Source organism: Liolophura sinensis, chromosome 12 (genome assembly GCF_032854445.1).
Source record: "Liolophura sinensis isolate JHLJ2023 chromosome 12, CUHK_Ljap_v2, whole genome shotgun sequence".
NCBI lineage: Eukaryota > Metazoa > Mollusca > Polyplacophora > Chitonida > Chitonidae > Liolophura > Liolophura sinensis.
This window is the reverse complement of record NC_088306.1, coordinates 6040792-6048965: the sequence shown is the minus strand read 5'-3', so window position 1 is coordinate 6048965 and position 8174 is coordinate 6040792.

Here is an 8174-nt window from a genome sequence, read left to right as displayed (position 1 = left end):
CAGGAGACAGTCTGAAATCCTAAGAGGGAGAAAATCCACTAAAAGCAGTAAATGCATGGCTGTACAATGTAAAATAGAAATGGAATCGTGGTCCCAATCTGAAGATAAAAATCATGCTATTCTGCCATCAGTAGACAACGATGACTGACAACTTCCACAAGGTCTACCTCTCTTCCACTATTCGGTCCTGTTTTTTATGGATTTCGTGGAATAGATCACGTGGTTGTAGCTAAATAGTTGGTTGTTTGATGTGGAATCTTCATATCGTCTCGCGCGGCTGATAGCCATAAATTTCTTTATTGCCCATTCTGGTTTGGCTGGTAAATCGATTTTCTTTTTCAGGACTCTTTTTCGGGGGTTAAAACCTCCGCCTCGAAGTCAGAAGAGCCGGGATTAAACCCGGGTCGGGTCATACCAAAGACTTTAAAAATGATACTTGACCCTAGCTTGACGCTTAGCACTGAGAAGTTAGAGCAAGGAAACAGGCCTGGTTGACCCGGTGTCAGCATAATATAACTGGATGGGTTGTCATGTCCTCGGCATGATACTTCAGTGGCCGAAGCACTATGGCGGCATGGACTCGTCCTGCCACAAGAATACACCGTATACATGATGAATCCTCGCTGTCATATGACTAGAAAGTACGACGTTAAACCCCAGACATACATAAATACACTAAACACCAAATTTCCTAACTGATTTTTAATATCAAGGCTTCACATGAGTTTTTACAAGATATTAGACAAAGTGTACCTTGTATGGATTTCTTCACAAACAGATTAATTGCATTACCGTGGCTTTGATTTAGCATACTACAATTCCATCCAATGGCTATGGACAGTTATGGTCATGTCACACCCACTGGGCGAATGAGGCTCTGATTTAGCATAACACAATTCCATTCATTGGCTAAGGACAGTAATAACCACGCCACACCCACTAGATGACGGCTATGGACAGTTATGGTCATGTCACACCCACTATTTCACAGCTATGGGCAGCTATGTTCATGCCACACTCACTAGATAACAGCTATGGACATCTGTTGTCATGTCATACCCGCTAGATGACGGATATGAACAGCTATGTTTATGTCACACCCACTAGATGACAGCTATTATCATGTCGCAGTCACTAGATGATAGCTATAGACAACTGTATTTGAGTCAATCACTACACAATAGTCATGGTCAGCTATAATCATGTCACACACACTAGATGACAGCTATGGACAGTTATAGTCATGTCACAGCCATTAGATGAGAGTTATGAACAGCTATATTAATGTCTATGACAGCAGCTATCGCATCGGTGGGCGACGAATGCTGCTGTGAGTTCGCAATGAGGAAATGACAAAGTCAATCCATGGGTTGATTACTGCTGCTTTATTAGAACTATTATTCGTTGTGTAGGTACACCGTTTGAGCAAAATCGCGCGCTCCGCAAGAACCATACATCAATCCAGTTCACAAAGCTCCTTACACGCTAAAAACAAAGAATGATATTACATTTAGCGCACAATCTGTCAGTTATCGATAGCTTCAACTCCTACGCAGATTCACACTCACTGTACACTTAGGTAACATAAAATGAACATGTTTACATCGTAAAAATATCTGAGCTAATTCAGAGAAATGCATACCACCATGGATCCTCAAAACATCGTAACTACGCAAGTTCTGAGCTGCCGTGACAACCGGAAGACACTCGATATCGTTTCCATGGCACCTACGTCACAGAACGAGGAATTCGCAAGGGGCAACAACTCCCTATCTGTATTGACTACAGTAACAATGTCACACCCACTAGTGACAAGTATGGACAGCGATCACCCACTAGATGACAGCTATCCACAGCTATAGTCAGGTCACACCAGGGGTGGGGGTGGGGTGGGGGGGGGGGTGCAGGCATAGATCCAGGGTCAACCCTGGGTGGGTCACGCCTAAGGCGTTAAAAGAGGAAGTTGTAGCTTCCTCGCTTGGCGTTAATCATTAAGGGGTTGATCCGTATCGGTATAAACGCTCGGGTGGGGCACCTTACATGCCTTCGGTAAGTCGTCTCAGTGAAGCAGCACTGAGACGACTTACCGAACTTACTCGGACTTACTTGACGCTCAGCATTGAGAGGTTAGAGCAATGAAACATGACTGGTTAGCCCAGTGTCAGTAACCTTCCCCTCAGCGAGGATGAATGAAGATGAGTGTCAGTGGTAATGTGACTGGGTGGGTGTCACACTTGGTGTCTTCGACATGTTACTTCAGTGGCGGCAGCACTTTGATGGCATGGACTTGCTACAAGAAGACACAGTATATGCATGTGCATATGCATGCAAACCTGTCAAGGACTTCAAGGGAGGTAATTCAGTGTGGCCGTATTAGAGGTGAGCTTGGAAGGTCGATTTCACTGGATATGAAAAGATCGATCAGATTTGGCCCACTTAGGACACGCGCTTCACCATTTGCAAATCATCACACTGGAGATGCTCGTCTGAATTTACTCTTTTAAGGTGTAAGTCTCATCATATAAGGAAATGTGGGATACAGGACGATACAACTAGGCTACATCAGAAGCCTGCGGTTACCATAAAACATTAATGTCGATAAATTTACAACGTCAAAAGGTGCATGCTTCGTATGAAAATAAAGTAAATTGTCTAAATTTTGGTTAGGTAAGAGTTTTATTGATAAAAGTCTGAAATTGTTGACAAGGTGACAATCGGTGATGAGGCTGCCATGCACCCCTCGAAGCTGCTGGCATCGGAAGGTTCAGGATTTGATGGGCAACTTTTGTCAAGATTTTCTGGGGCGGCGGCAGCAAATTAAGATTGCCTCAACTATCTCAGCCCATTTGGCGAGGCTACAAGGGCCGCCTAGCCCACGGAAGCTGGGGACCGCTAGACGGCCGCAGAGACGTTGAGAGCGATTTCTAGCGTCTAAAATTAGGAACTACATTAAGGTATATGAATTGCTGAATTCTTATTATTGACGCAGATATCGGTGCCCAGTGGCGCAGAAAAATGCAATTGCTGGGGTGAAATATGGGCGTCAAACTTTCACCAGGTAGCGAAAATTGGACCTCGAGTATTACATCTTTAGGCAAAGTACATTCCTGTGGTAGGCACACCATATTTTTTCACCTAGTGCCAAATAAATTTTCGAAATTCGGGGATAAATCGATCATGCATGTCGGAAAAAAATGCCGTCATCTATATTTAAAGTCCCAAAAAGTATACTTTTGCAGATAATTTACTCACTTCAACGATATTGAATCGGTGGGCCGTCAGCAGACTGCACAGATGGCGCTGCTTTAATATAACGGCCTGTGTATAAATACCGTCCAGTAACAGGTTGATTCCATTACAGCTGAAGGCCTACAGTTGTAATGAAATTGTTCAGAAATTTGTCAGAATCCGTCTCCTCCGGCAGAGGCTGTCAAAGAAAACCCTCAATGCGGTGACAACACGCCTTTGACATCTGGGTCCCAAATAACCACACAGCGTACTAGCACGACACGTGTGCCATCTACTCCCGATCAACCCAGATCGTTTGATTACCCGTTCCGTGAGATTGGAAAAAAAATATCGTTAAACGAAAGTTTCAACCGGAATGGTTTGATAAATACATCTGGTTGCATTATCAAGAAAATACCGACTTAGTTTTCTGTTTTGTATGCCAAAACACAACTTTTTCGTCAAGGTTATCCTTCAGAAGTAGGCCTGAGTCCACTTTCATATCTAAAGGTTGCAGGGTTTCATATCTAAAAGTATCTAAAGATCCCGTGTTACCGCGCAAACGCAAGACGCCATCACGATACGAAGTTGGCGAAGGGGCATGGCATTTCCCTCAGACGCCGCGAGGGGTCCACAGGCAACAGTACTTTGATGTTCTTGATCATATCATTAATGCAATTCAAGACAGGTTTGATCAGCCGGGGTTCTGACAATACAGAAATCTTCAGGATCTGCTTGTGAATGGCTGCAATAATACAGTCAGCAACTAGAAGCCTTTGCAGCATTGTACACATGAGATTTTCATAAAGAGAGACTAAGTTAGATACACTTCTACAAAATTTGTCGAACGGGAAGACTCGCCTGTTGAGTTGAAGTCTCTGATTTCCCCTTTTTCTCAAATGTTCCACCACGAGAGGACCTTTTTCTCCGATTTATTTATTTATTTATTTGATTGGTGTTTTACGCCGTACTCAAGAATATTTCACTTATACGACGGCGGTCAGCATTATGGTGGGTGGAAACCGGGCACAGCCCGGGGGAAACCTACGACCATCCACAGGTTGCTGACAGACCTTCCCACGTACGGCCGGAGAGGAAGCCGGCATGAGTTGGACTTGAACCCACAGCGACCGCATTGGTGAGAGACTCCTGGGTCAATAACGCTGCGCTGGCGCATTAACCAACTGAGCCACGGAGGCCACCTTTTTCTCCGAGGTTTGCTTTGTACTTCGTCCGATCCTTGTTGTGCCAGCCACAGATGCAACAAGCGAAAGGTCTTTCTCTGCTCTCCGTAGGTTAAAACATACCTACGGTCCACCAAGACACAGTCTAAGTTGAATGACCCCATGTCCATAAGGATTATACAGACAACATTGATATCAAAACTGCAGTCAATAAGTTCGTTGAACTCTCAGAATATAGCCAATGGGCAATCTTTGGAAAGTACTGATAGCCTAATTCGATTAGCAAGCAATTATACCAGCGTAATTATTTCTACTTATTGTGTGACATTGATGCGTCCACTCAATGCAAACCTGTGTCAGAAAAGAGCCAGTATCTGACGAGCGAATACCAGCCCTTACAAGTCCTGTTCTCCCACTCCTTCTGTCTTTCAATGCACTACATTACTATTATATAGCTGATTTCAGGGGCAGTAGCCTGCACGCCAGGCTTCGAAATACAGTAGGTCTACCACGACGTCATAGCCATAAATACGTGGTGGAAGTTATTGACTTGATACGCATTTGGAGTAAAAAAAAAAAAAACACAATCTCTGTTTATCTATAGGTGCTGGATAATTTGTCTTCACTCTTGTTCTACTTCTGTTTCTTTTTCATTTTTTTTTTTGGGCCAGGTATGCACCAAAGATTGGTTGCATTGGTTGTATTGGTGCATTTTCGTCGGCCACGAAATGTTTGGGACTGAGCTACACCAACGTTGACATTGTCGCTGATGGGAAATTAATAGGGGTCTGAGGCCTGGCCATTGGCTAGAAAATCATCGTGCTGATCGTTTGTCTTGTTTTGCTACCACTATTACACATCAGATGATTTTAGCACTACGATTTCTCTACATTCACAAAGATAATGGACGCAGCTATAGCTGATGATTGCCCATTTAGGAAATCGTGAGATTAGGACTGGGGTAAATATATCTACCGTACATCCATAGCCTGGGGTTGCCAAAGAAACCTTTATCTTGTTAAACATCAATATTTCCTCAAAATGATAATACCGCTGTTTCGCCTGTGTTATATATGTACCGACTGATGGAATGAAAATAATCATTTATCGCGACCAATTCTAAACATTTGTTCTGCGTTGTTAGAATTCTAAAGACCACACGTCGTTGACAGTTTTTTGTTTTCTAATGAGGTCTTACTAACAAACTAGGAGGCCTCCCTGGCTGAGGCGGTTAGCACATCAGCACGACACAATGGCCTAGCGGCTTCCCTCCAATGTGGTCACTATGAGCTCAAGACCAGCTCATCCTGGCTTCCTCTCTGGCCGTTCGTAGGAAGGTCTTTCAGCAACCTGGGGATTGGCTCTCTCCGATTTCCTTCCACTATAATGCTGACCGCCCTCGTATAAATGAAATATTCTTGAGTACAAACAAAATAAAACCGTTTCAAAGGGAAACTGGTCGCTTGCCCCTTGCAGGTACAATGCGAACGGGTATGTTACTGTGCCCGGGGTGACATTCCAGTGAGGCAGCAAAAGCGTGACAACAGCACTATATTTGGATCTTGAGTCTATATATAACAAATGATATACAAGAGTGAGACAAAACAAAATATATCTATAGACATAAACGGAGCATTATACAGTGTCTTACAGAACATCTTATGCTCATACTGGCGTGTATGTAGCACACAATAAGGCATTATATTTCCCATGTCACTAGGACAGATGCCAAGAAAATACGCAATAATTTATTTGAGAGCAGCCTGGACTTGAGTGCTTGCCTGAAGCCATATAAATATTTGCGTATTTTATACATTCCCAACTTTGGGAAATTTGATTTATTTATAAATTTGATTTATTTATTTGACTGCTGTTTTATGCCTTACTCAAGAATATTTCACTTATACGACGGTGGCTTGCATTATGGTATAAAGAAATTAGGCAAAACCTGAGAAAAGCCTACGGCCATCTGCATGTTGCTAGAAGTCCATCTCACGTACGATCGGAGATGAGCTGTGCTTGAACTCACAACGGTCACATTGGTGCGAGGCTGCTGAGTGATTGTTCTTGCTTTCTCTGTGGAAGTACGCGGGAAGGTCTGTCAGCAACCTGCGGGTGGTCTTGGGTTTCCACCTGGGTTGGTCCCAGTTCCCACCCACCAAAATTCTGGGCGACGCCGTATATAGTGAAATATTCTTGAGTACCGCGTAAAACTCCAATCAAATAAATATATAAATGAATATAATTTTGTCGACATTGGGACTGACTTGATAGAAGGGGTCATCGTCGTAAAATGACCGACATATTCATGAAATTGACAAAAAGCCACAGTCAAAGAAACACACAAAAATGGTAAAGCTGGACGTTTTGAAATAAAATCTTATTTAATATTGAACCAAGCTGTGGTAAAATGTAACCAGGCGTGTCATTGCTGAGTTCTGAATACAGCCAGGCCATCCGGTTTTTATCACTTTTAGAACTACCAACATTCGTTATAAACAGGAATGATACCCAAGGAAGTAAATGAGAACAGAGTGAATTTCAGATCTAAAGGCTTTAAGAATTACCACTGCTGAATATGGTCCCCACGTCAAGAAATACAGACAGGTAGTTACGATCAGCAGTCGGATGGCCTTCTCTTCACGTGTACGGTACTTCCGGTGCAGTGTGTCTGTTCGCGTTATGACTGGTGCCTCAGTTTGACTTTCTGTTGATTTCGATTGTTTCAGGGCTTTAGCTACAAAAGTTGTAGTGAAAACGACAATTGATCCGCTGAGGACTGGAATCATAAATCCAGTTGCGATGCACAGCCATTCCGCTTCCCAATACAAACCACACATGCTAATTTCCGATTGGAACCTGAAGTACAAGAAATCGGCCTTGGTCATGTTTGGTGTCAGGAAGATGAGTATGGCCAAGGTCCACAGGGAGAAAACAGTCACGAAAGATGTTCTAGGCGTCAGTTTATGTTTGTAGTAAAGTGGATGACGAGTGGCGATGTAGCGTTTCGACACCGATGATCCCAACACTCCAGATGGACACGGCACAGCATGACCCATGAGCTACATCGCTTATCTGACACCAAACGGCGCCGTATGGCCACGTGCCAGTAATCCCCGGGGCCACGGACGGAAGAAATGCAATGAGTCCGGCACAAAAATCTGCCGTTGTCAAATTGGTTAGGAAAACGTTGGTCACCGGAGACATTTGTTTAGTCGTTCTTAGGACAGTGAAATTAATGCTCACAATGATCGTCACCGACACCATTAGCACCACTGCTGACTTCACTGCAATCCCCGCTGTGGTATACTCCACGTGGTGTGTTGTGTTGTTGGCGTCCGATACGTTGAGTCCATTTTTATATCAAAGTATATCAAGTTGAACGATAAAGTTGAACAGCGACGATCTGACGTCGACAAAAACGCCTGAGCAATGCAAAAACTTGAGAAGTAAGATGTCTAGCTATAGATTCACAAGTTCACATTCGAGTCGAGATTCCTCAGAGCATCCACTGAAGTCCGCAGTCGGACAAATCGCCCAGTGGAACTCTACACGAATCTGTTTACACAAATCCGTTAACATTTTCCTCTCTCAGGCGTTTGTTGATGTCTTTGGGTTCACAACGATGAATGGTAAATGAAGATTTACAGTAGAAAATTAATTAGCTGGAGGTGAATCTACCGTTGACGGCGTGCAGTAGGAGGGCAATCTATTACTGAAAGCGTGCAGGCAAAACTTGTTTTTCAGCGATGCGTGTACGTC